The following is a 12,298-nucleotide window of genomic DNA, read 5'->3' on the forward strand; positions in this document are numbered from 1 at the left end:
TTATACACACACATACAAACATTAAAGTGTTAATTGCAGAATCCAGAGGTGAGGTGAGTACATGGGTGTTACTGTTAAAGCCTGTCTACTTTTCTGTATATTTGAAATTTTTCTTAATAAATTATTGAAAAAAGAAGTAGAATATTAAAAAAGAATTAGAGGAATTTTTTTAGTTTTAAGTTTATATTTTGTTACTCTTTTGTGTTAAATCAGTGATATGCTATTTAAATAACTTTTCGCCTCTTTCACCTCCTATGTAAATGATTAATCTCTTTCACCTCCTATTTAAATGATTTGTAATATGTTCATGGTATTCTGCATTTTTCTCCTCAATTATTTTTATTTTCCTCTGATAGGGACTGAGCTTACCCTAATCAATATGTAAAATTTATTTAATTTTGAATCTGCAGAGCCTATTGTCAGTTTTAAACGTTGTAAGTACCCTCAAAATCTAAATACTTGAAAAGTCTTGGAAGTTGAATGGCTTGCATTAAGAAGATATCCCTGGAGAGACAAAGACAAGCATTTCTTTTTTTTTAGAAAATCTGGCAGGGAGGCTAGATTTGGGAGGAAGTTTAATTGAAGGCTCTGCTGTGTAATTAAGCATTAAACATATTTTTGAAAATTAACTTTGTTGAATTCAATCTTTGTAGAAGATTCAGCATGCTCCCAATATTCTTGTTTGAGGAAAAGTAGGTTTCCTTCTGAGAGAGACTCCAGGGTTCATCTGTGTTTAGTGCTCAAGAGAGATTTTCAGTGGGATGGGAACAGTGAACTGGAACTCAAGAGTAGCAGTGATTAGTTCTGATGCTGAGAGTTCACAGACCCATTTTGGACTCTGACTTCCAGAACTGTAAAACGGTAAATCTGTGCTGTTTAAGCCATTACATTTTGGTAATTTGTTATAGCAGCAATAGAAAACTAATGCATAAAATAGCATCATCCTTGAGATTAGAGTTTTAAAGTTTATCTTCTGTTTTCATATACAGATGCATTATATAAATAACAATTAGGTAATATGTTTCTTGTATTTAATAATATGTACACGCAAATTATAAATATAAATCATGATTTGAGGAATGTGAAAAAAAGCACCGTAAAATGAGAGCATGCCAGATGGAAAAAGTTGGATCTTTCAGGATGCACTGACCATCACTGACAGAAGCATAAATAATTGATAATATATACATGCTCCCACTTAGATTCATGGATTATTTAAAAGTCTCAAGTAGAGTCTTAATCCTCTGACTCCTGGGAGATAAAGATTCTAGATAGCTCTACTAACTATTATGAAAATATATGGGAGGTGGAGGCGAGAGGATTGCTTGAGCTCAGGGGTTCAAGACCAACCTGAGCAACATGGCAGACATCATCTCTACAATAAATCAGAAAAATTAGCTGAGTATGGTGACACATGCCTGTGGTTCCAGCTATTGGAAGGCTGAGGTGGAAGGATCACCCGAGCCTAGTAGATGGAGGCTGCGGTAGTCATGAAAGGACCACTCCACTCCAGCCTGAAACAGAGTGAGACTCCAACTCAAAAACAAAAAAAGAAAATGTAATAAAGGGGAGATTAATTTACAAGCAAACTAAAGCAAAATATCTGATAACCATGACTTGAAAGACAAAGAAAGAAAGGAACTCTCCAGAAGGAAGCTGAAGGGAAGAGAATTATGAAGAGAAAGAAGTAGTTCCCCAGTAAAAAAGTCAGTTAATGGATTACACTAGTCAAGGCTTCCATGACAGTACATTTTATTCTGTGAGAATAAATAAGTAACCAAATAAATGTATGTGTATATTTGTGTGCATTTACAATTACAAATAAATATATATATGTACATATATATGTATATTTACATTTTTTCTGACAGAGTACTTGGAAGAGAGGTTGCATGTAGAAAGAGTCCTTTGTCACTCATTTTGGAAGCATATAGGAACGCTCTGCTTTTTCCGTGGTAGCCAAAAATAAGTCAGAACACCTGAGCTCTTTATGGTTTTCCTCATTTCTTTAATTTTACATAAATTTTCAAAGACACTCCATCATCATTCATCAGCTTTATATACAAGGTTGTTTTTCTTTTGTATTAATCAAAGATAATACTCAACTTGGTGATGATTGCTTTGTTTATTTTTGTTGTTCTTTTTTCGACTTTGGATTTGTTGTTATTATTGTGTTATGAATTCCTTTTGGTTTCCAGTATTGTAAACTTAGCTTAAACTGGCCTAAATGCACACAGATGAAGGATGCAAAATTTATTGATATTGAGATTCACAGAATTGAAGAAAGGGATGCTCTCAAGAAGTAAAGGGCTAGAATTGGGAACCCAGTGACAATAAGAACTAATTCTTATTCTGATTGACTTTTACTCTTTCAGTATAAATGGGTTTTATTTTCATGATCACAAATCCAGTTTCTTCACTCAGCAGACAATAGAAAACCTATCTTTTCGGCTGTCTAGGAAAGAAAAACATGTAGCTAGATTGGGATTATAATACATTATATTAAGAAAGCTGGAATGCTGTGATTGGCTCTTTCTGATTCATCCACCTTTGAGTATGAATGGGTAGAACCTATTTTCAGGAAAGAGAGGTAGATGGATTCTATATAAAATCCATTAAAAATTGCTGCAGAATTGAATTCATTTAGAGCATCTAGCTGTGGTTTTTTGTTTTGTTTTGTTTTGCTTGTTATTTTTTAGAATTACCTCAATCTTAAGTGTCTAACTTTTTAATAGAAGATTTGCTTTACAATTTTCCTCCTGAAATTTGTCTTACTTGTCAGAGAAGAAACAAAAAACAGAAGTGACTAATTTTTCTGAGTCTCTTGCACAAGTTTCATGTTCTTGTCTTAGTTGCCTTTGTTCCCTGAAAACCAGCCATTTCTCATTTTGTTTACATTTTCCAAATTCTCAAGATATTTAAGATTTAGATTTATACAAATAATTATTTGGGGTATGCCTTATATTTTTATTTTCATTTACTTATTATTTTTAAATTTATTTTTAAGGTTCAAGAGCATGAGTTCTTTGTGTAATAACATTGGTCTCTTTAGATGTATTTTCTTGTCTTCCCTTCCAAGGCATTTGAAATAAAAGTGTCTAAATTTGTATTAGCCTCTTAAGTATCTACATGCATCTCTTATCTAATATACCAGATAAAAATGATAAATAAGAGATGATGACTACAGTTTTTAAGAGGAGAAAATCTAGGGCTTTTTAACTAGAATATTTCTTAAAAACTTATAAACGGGTTCTGTCATCCCAACTTTTACTTGTATTTTTCATTGTTTAAGAATAGTTTAGGAGTGGCAGTTTTCTCTTCATTTTCTCCAAATTCAATAGTCATATTAGAATCACAGATCAAGAATATCAGAGCTTTCTTAAACTTTTGTTTCTTTTAGTTGAATAGGACCACTAGCAATGGGTTTTATTCCTATCTTGTCACCACTGGATAGTAGCTATCCAGTTTAGTGGCTTCAATGGGAACATTCGCTCACTTATCCTTCCCTTTTATTACTTGAGATATCAAGAGTCCTCCAAATGAGTGTAACCCATGTCCATAGCTTTTTATTAGGGATATAGATTTTGTTATACATTGCAATTTTACCTTTTCAAGCAAGTACCTACTTTATTATCTTTTTTAAGTTATGTACCATTTGTTCACACAAGAAAGAAATGCTATGAAACTCTAGGCTGGCTGCCTGGCAGGGTCTCGCAGGTGACACTACTTTCTTGCAATTTTCTCATATTTGGCTCTGGCCCTGAAAGCCATGAATAATACTCCCAACCTTGAGCTATAGGAGGCAGACTCACATTAATACAACTCACAAAAGCCTCACATATAAATTGGACTTTCTATACATGTGTTTTAGTGAAATATGTAATTACTCAGCAGAGTTGATTGTGATTATGTCTCAGCACATTTTTAGAGAATCACAAATAGGTAAATAATACTGAAATATCTTATGAGAACAAGATTAATAAAAAGATTAAGCTAAGGAAAATAAAAGTCACAGAGGTGCTGTCACCAAGTTACAATGTCCTTATTTTTTCCCTTATTTATAGAGATCTAACAGTTGTGGATATCTTAACACTCCCAATATCAAGGCTGTATTTTTCTATTTTTAATCTGATCATTCCTGGTTATCCATATTTTTGTTACTATTAGACTGTAACTTCTCCTTGCTATTTCTACCTGAGAAACCACTTCTTTTTTACCTTTTCCTTTTGGTTGTCATGTGATCTCCTTCTCAGGTATTGATTTTGTTACTGTTCAATCCAACAATCCACTACTTCCCTAACAGTCAATCAAATATGAGAGGCATAAAACAGAGAGAAGTAAGGAGTTTTATTCTGAAATGGGATCAGAGAACAGGCTGTGTGTCCACCCAAAACCTGTTCATTTAAGTAGATTATTCATCAAGTATTTATAATAAAACGTAGTTTCCTATATTTTCCCCACTACTGATTAATAATGATTACGTGTCTTACAATCACTACTCAGTTTCATTTTTAATCAGTGTCTAGACCCCAAACAGTTACTGTCACAAACCAGTGCTCAAATTACATCAGTTCTGCCATTCTTCTAAGTTTCAATTACCGTGAATGATTTGGGGCTGCGTACTTTCTAGTTGGTTACAGTGTTTTTGCTTATTCAGGGAGTTCTGGTTCACAGGCTTGATTGAACATTATACATAAAATTAAAACAAAGACATGAAAGAAAACCATTGTCATTTAGAGACTAAGGAAACAAACACATTTCTGAGTTTTAGAAAGTTTTGGCAGAATTCATTTCTAATCTAGGTCCAGTAGAGGCTTTTCCAGGGATATTCAGTTTTTTTTGTGTGTGTTTTCTGCTTATCAGGGAACTCAATGAAGACGGTTATGTTTCCTTCAGTACCAGCAACAGTTACTAGATCCAAGGATAATGAAGGGTAAACAAGGAAAAAAATGTTCATTTTTAAATTTAATGGCATCAATGTTTAGTCCAACTCAGCTTAATATGAGTGTCTAAGTCTTTTCTAAATGACTGTTTTAATATAACCAAAAATGGCCTCTTTTCGCCTGTAACAATTTTACTTCCCTATTATCAAAATTATTGCAGTTCCTTGCGATTGCTGCATCCTCCTCTTGCTGTCCTTCACTCACAAGTACTGTCTTAAAACAAATATCAGTGGTACATGCCTGCAATGACGGTAGATCTATCTTTGAATTCTAGCTTGCCCTGCTCAAGCTATCCACAGGTCCTCAAGGTGGTGAATTTCAGACCAGTCCTGTTCAGTCACCAGTCCGACAGTATGTCAGTTGGCACTAAGACAGCTTCCCAAATGTACACAATTCTTCAACATTCTGGTTGATTATTCACATTTGAAGTATTTTAATTTTTAACACAATTTTGGTATCTTAATGAGACCCAACTGCTCCTTGTTTATCATTGCATACCAACTTCCTAGATAATATATGACATAAGTGTCTGAAAAAAATATTCTCTGAATTTTTTTTTTAAATTATCAAAGGAGAAAGTAATATTGAATTGAAATGCATTGTCAATTAATGTAGTTGATTTTTAATTTAATATTCATTTTGATATCAAAAGAAAGTAGGGTTCCGCTAGGACATGGATGGGGTAGGTAGAAGCACCATTAAAAGAAAAAGACTAGCCGGGCACAGTGATTCAGCACTTTGGGAGGCCAAGGCAAGAGGATTGCCTGAGCCCAGGGGTTCGAGACCAGCCTAGGCAACTTGGTGAGACTTCATCTCTACAATAAGTCACAGAAACCAGCCGGGCATGATGGACTCTGTAGTTACAGCTACTTGGAAGGCTGAAGCAGAATGATCGCCTAAGTCCAGCAGGTCAAGGCTTCAGTGGCCATGAGCATGCCACTGCACTCCAGCCTGGGCTTCAGAGTGAGACTCCAACTCAAAAAAATAAAAATAAAAAGAGAGAGAGAAGGACCACAAGAGGACACATTGTAAACCAAAAACACATGCTTTTACTGCACAGTCTAACTCAGACCCCTTCCCCTATCCACTGAGTGTCATGTTCAGTGGAAATTTAAGGCATGGAATTTTCCAAGAATAGAATTCCTTGAGGGAGATTACAAAAAGCTTTAATCCATATGTTGAAAATTCATGAGATTTAATGTAATTGACAATTGGTAATTTTTACCACGGTTTTCCCTCTTTTGTATCAGTGACTTACTGAAGTGACATTCATAACAAAAAAAATGGAAGTTATTCTTCTTACTTCTTCATGTTTTAATTCTTTCTATAGATGAGCTCATTAGCTACACAGAAATATTTATGACTCCGCTCTTAGTTTTAAGAAAAGTGGCTGCAGTAATCCTATTGTCATTGATATTTTGGTGCATTGCAAATGTAAGTCTCAACAATGATTCAGTACTGTGGTTTTGGGATTCAGCCCATTAAAACAGTCATCCCTTAGTGAAATGGGGTGGGGGCAATTCAGTAAGACATAGGAAAACAATATCTATTTTCTCTTCTTTTTCTCCTATTTCATCCAAATTCTACCTATTTATTAAGGCTAAGTTAAAGTCTTACTCTCTCCATGAAAGTATATTTGAATCTATTTCCCCTCAACCACTGTTTTTCCTTTAAAGGTCTAAAGTTTATTCCAAGTTACACAACTGATTTTTTTTTTTCTCTCTTACAGGTTTGATCATCTTGTCACAAAGTGGAGTTTCAAGTTTCTCTGAATGTTTCTTTTCATATTCTCTCCCCCATTTGACAAGACCTTCACCCCCTATACACTGCAGATGCCACTGCTTTTAGGTTAATTAAATTTTCAAAAAGATTCAGTTCAGGAAAGTTTCCTATTAACTGTATAATGTGCAATGGTAGATTAGTAATCTTTATAAAGTGATGATAATACCTCTTATCATTTTTGCCATTTCAGAGTAACTTTTAGTTGTCTGTTTATTCACTTAAAGTTATTGTTTGCAATGATTAAGGGAAATTTTTAAGATATTATAATAAAAAATCAAAGATGCACAAAAATTATTTCAAGATATAAGTACAAACTCACTTAAAAGTATCTCATTAGAATTAGGATCAGTATGTATGTACAATTAAACTTAGACTAATAGCTTAAAAGTTATATACTCAATGGATTAATTTATTTTTTTTTCTTGAATGTACTCTTCAAGTAAAATGGGAATTACAAAGATCAAAAGTTTATACTAGGATATCTGCCATCTTAGCAAACAATATTCTGCAATTTAAGTTTATCTTACTTTATACATTTTATAAATATTCAAATTTAAAGAAATGGTAAGGATCAATTACTTTTCCAAAATATTTACTAGCTGATTTTATTTTCAATATTTGATTGAGATTAGTGCATAAACAATTATATAATTTGGTGATAATGAAAAACCTATATACAAGCTGCACAACACATGCCTTGGATACATTGAAATATTGGGAAAGCATAAAGATTCTCAGTTGCTTTGAGCTAACAGACCATCTAAAGAAATATACTCTCATACTGCGTCAGTTTTGTCTGTAAAGGAAGAAAAATGGCCAAAAGAAATACCACAGAATACCCAAATATGAGCTCTGAGAAGCACACAGTACAAACGTTTCTCCCAATCGTCACAATGAACTAAATGAACAAAAATATAAATAAACAAACAAAAGCAAACAAAAACAACTAATGCAGGCGAGACCTTTAGACATTAACATGGCCATGATGCCTCCTATTTAGTGATCCCCATGAAACGAACATCCACAGGATTAATTCCTGGCCTATCACCAGTCCTCATACATGCTCCAACAAATTTTAGCCCGTTGTCTATGTCGTCTTGTCTACCATTTGCTCTGGAGTAGTGGTTTCCATTCTCTTTCTGCCTCAAAATAATTTTGCTTCTGCCTGGATTAATTACCAGCTGTTGAAACCTCATGGACTCTATCAATAGGCTTGTTAGACGTTCTCAAAAATTCGTGTAACTTACAATATCACTTTGGATCAGCCTTGGAATTTCTGTGTCAGAATTTGTCTGCCACATACTTTCTTCCACCTTTATTTATAATCATTACTATTTTAAAATAACATTGATATTCATAGAAATATTATTGTATGAGTAAACCTACTCATATATGCAGTGATATTAATCAGTCACTCAAATAAATCAATGTGGTCATATTGTGCATGGGTAAATTAGTGTCATCACTGATTTTCACTGACCAAATATAGCTCTTTCCTATTCTGCAATCATTGTCTGTGTTTTTGAAGATAAACACATCTAATATTAAGCAGAGAGGAATGGAAACTGTTTCCCCTCTAACATGTAGTTTCCCCCATAACATATAAAATAATCACATTAACATACAAAAGTAATAAATAGTTTGGCAATGTGAGAATATACAGACTTTATTAGAATCATGTAGGTCGAGAATGGATTATTCATTCTGAAGATAGCCCTGGTGCACCTCCTACTAGCCCCCTTTCTTTCTTATTTCCCAAAATGAAAAGTGATTAAGGCATAGCTTGTGCTCCTCAAAGTATCTGCAAATGAATGTTCTGAATCATGATAAAGATAAAATGACTCCATGTATTAGATACAATTTTTATATTCTTTCCATCAATGAAAATTTGATTGTATGACTTACAAAGCCGTATATGTACACACACACACACACAAGTAGTCTTAAACTTTGAGGACAGTTTTTCTGCCCTAGTTCAAGATATCACTATATCCTTCATTATAGTAAGTAAGTAAATAAATAAATAGATAAATAAAACTATATTGACAACTTAAAATCCCTTCTTCTCTAGGAGAGTTGCAGGTGTGTATATAAGTGTATATATATGTTTCTGGGAGTGGGAAAAGTGTGGATCATGAGATCTACACTGAAGTAATAAAGAAACCCATGAATTTAGTTCCACAATATTTGTTAAATGTCTACTGTGTGACAGGAATTTCCAGTCTGTGGAATTCCAAGTTAAACAAAAATATTTGAGCTGATACTCAGTTACTATTATTATAATAACTGTTACTTCTTATTGCTTAGCCAGTCCCTTCCAACAGGAAAAAATTCCTCTTACTGCATACCTAAAGCAAATCAAAATGAGTCATCGAGTGATAGCTATTTGAAGATATCATTATTATTATTTGCTAAAGCCGAATATTTTCTATGATAAGACATGTAGCAATTGTCTATTTTCTGAGATAAAACAGAATAAATCTCCTCCGTTTTAAAAGCTTGGAGGTGTCAGGAAGACGACGGCCAAGCCAGTCAGACTACGCGAACCCCAGTGTGAGTGAGTGAGTGTAAGGAAAATTTTGTGTACACGTCAGTGAGTGAGTGGGCGTGTGAGTGGCTGAGTGAGTGGGTGTGTGAGTGACTGACTGAGTGAGGGTTCAGGAGCAAGAAGCCAGGCTCTCCTGGTGCAGCAGCTGGCGCTACAGCTGCTTGACTTGGACACTAGCGATTCCCGGGACAAAGAAGCTAAGCACCATTTTTTATTCTTTCTTTCTTCCTTTCTTTTTGGAAATCAACAAAACCCTTCCTGGGAAAGAATATGCTGGGAGAGACTAAGCGGGAGCTCATGAGCAAATGGCCAGGGCCCTCCTGGTGAAGCTGCCTGTGTTGCAGCTGCTCTGCATGGTCCCTAGCACTTCGGGGTTTCAGAAGCCGAGATCCATACCTTTTTGAACTGACAAAGGTTTTCCTGCAAAGAAGTGGTGGGAAGAGACTGCTGGCTCCTGACTTTGCCTCATCACTTCCGCGCCGGGTGTGACACTAGCAGCAAGGGCTGCAAAGGGAACCCAGAGGCAGAGTACCTCCAGAGAAGATGAAAGAGGCACCCTGCCACCATCTAGAAAACGGGGCAGGAAAGTGCTCTGACTTGCTCACTATGGAGCAACAGACTCAATCTCTGTGACTGGCGGATCAGTCAGGGGTTGATCATGACCCAGAGGGAATATTCTGAAAGCACAAACTCCTGAGCGACAAGCTGAGTGCTGAGTCTCAGACGCCCACCCCCTACACTGATTCAGCATGAGACAAAGGGTGTGACTAGAAAAAGAGGAGGAAGACCTCCAAAGAGATCCGTGGTGAGTCTGGGACTGACCCAACCCCCTCCTCCCCAGTACTCCTGAACATCAGACCCACGTGGCTGGGGCACAACTGAGGGGCAATTTCAGGTGGAGCCTGGACAGCAGCCACAGTAGGAGAACTCCATTCCAGGATAGGCCTGACTGGGGCGCCCTCTCCCCCACAATACCTACCTGGGGAAGAGACAATCCGGCACTTCTCCACCAGAGAGGACCCGCTGACCATATGAGAGTGGGAGGGGAGGACTGCAGTCCCACCCACTCCCACTGACCCTCCTCCTTCCCTGGTCCAGACACTGGGGAGAGAGTGAAAGAGACAGAAGCTCTGCAGAGAAGCAGATGAGAGGAACAATTACAGAACCTGCCATAAGAGGGCAAGATTTTTTTTTCTTTCTTAAATTTTTAAAAATTGTTTGCCTTTTTCTTACTTTTTCTATTTGTTAATATTTTCCCTTTGAGTATAAATGTATATGTGAGGGTTTGATCTGCATCCCCTCCTTTTTTTCTTTTATTTTTTATATCTTCTTTTGCTTTTTGTTTTCTGTTTATGTGTGTATGTGAATGACTGAGTGCTCATCTTTCAGTTTATTTTGTTTTTTGTTGTTTGTTTCAGCTGTTTTGTTCCTCTCTTTTTTATAGTTTAAGGTGGGTGTGAATATATATGAATTCAATTTTTTTATTTATTAAATTTTTGTCCTACATATTTCATTCTTTTCTCCTCTGTTCTCCTCATTGCTGCTACTGTATCTTGGACTCAGAGGGTACACATACAGACCCACTGCATTGTCACATACAGTGGTGGTAGGGAGTGGGTCTCAGGGAACACATACCACAATCAGTGAAAATTGTGATTTGCAATCAGTTTCTGAATCCTAGCTTCCCATCCTCTACTTATTCGAATTTCAAAACTACAAGAGACTGCAAAGCTTCCCACCCACAGTCCTATTTCAAAATATAACAAAGCCAGAACCTGGATTAGGGAAGAATAGAGGGTTGAGCAAATATCAGAAGTGAAAGCCTTTCCCACTGTCAATGAATAACAGACTAAAGAGAAGAGCAAGAGATCTGTCACAAATGAGGAAAAACCAGTGGAAGATCTAGGTATCTATAGAATATCCCACCCAACAACCACAGAATATTCATTTTACTCATCACCGCGTGGAATTTACTCCAAGATGGATCATATCCTCGGTCATAAACCAAGCATAAACAAATTCCATAAGGTTGAAATATTGCCATGCACCTTCTCAGACCACAATGGAATAAAAATAAATATCAACACCAACAAAGTTCACCCAAAGCCTACAAAGACATGGACACTAAGTAGCATGATGCTGAACAACTACTGGGTCAACACTGATATCAAGGCAGAAATTAAAAAATTCCTGGAAACAAGTGAAAATGAAGAAACATCTCACCTAAACCTCTGGGATGCCATAAAATCAGTTCTAAGAAGGGAATTTATATTTCTACAAACACACATCAAGAAAACGTAAAGATAACAAGTGGAAAGCCTAAAAAATCATATAAGGGAGCTGAAAAGAAAAGATCACCAGAACCCTAACTTGAGCAAAAGAATCTAGATCATCAAAATAAGAGCCCCAATACAGGACACAGAAGACAAAAATATCATAGAAAACATCAACAAAGCAAAAGACGGTTTTTTGAAAGAATTAACAAGAATGACCTAGAAAAAGAATGACCCTAGCCAGAATGACCAAGAAAAAGAGAGAAAAAACCCAAATAAACTCAATCAGAAATACAAAGATCTAATCACAACTTACAACAAAGAAATACAAAGATTATCAGAGATTACTATGGAAACCTGTATGGAAAAAAACGTGATAACCTAAATGAAATGGAGGACTTTCTGATATCATACAGCCTCCCAAGATTGAAACAAGAAGACATTGAGACACCAAATAGACCAGTAACAACCCAGGAAATTAACTGTCACAAGAAAACTACCTATAAAAAAAAAAGCCCTGGAACGGATAGATTTCCAGCAGAATTCTACAATACACACAAGGAGGAGTTGATACCAATCCTATTGAAAGTATTACAATTGAGAAAGATGGAATTCTCCTCAAATTGTTTTACAAAGCTAATATCACACTGATACCTAAAGCGGGTAATGATTCAACAACAACAACAACAACAAAAAAGAACTACAGGCCAATGTCCCTTGTGAACATAGATGAAAAAATCCCCAACAAGATT

Source organism: Carlito syrichta, unplaced genomic scaffold (assembly GCF_000164805.1).
Source record: "Carlito syrichta isolate Samal-C Ts95f unplaced genomic scaffold, Tarsius_syrichta-2.0.1 Scaffold316040, whole genome shotgun sequence".
In the NCBI taxonomy this organism is placed as follows: Eukaryota; Metazoa; Chordata; class Mammalia; order Primates; family Tarsiidae; genus Carlito; species Carlito syrichta.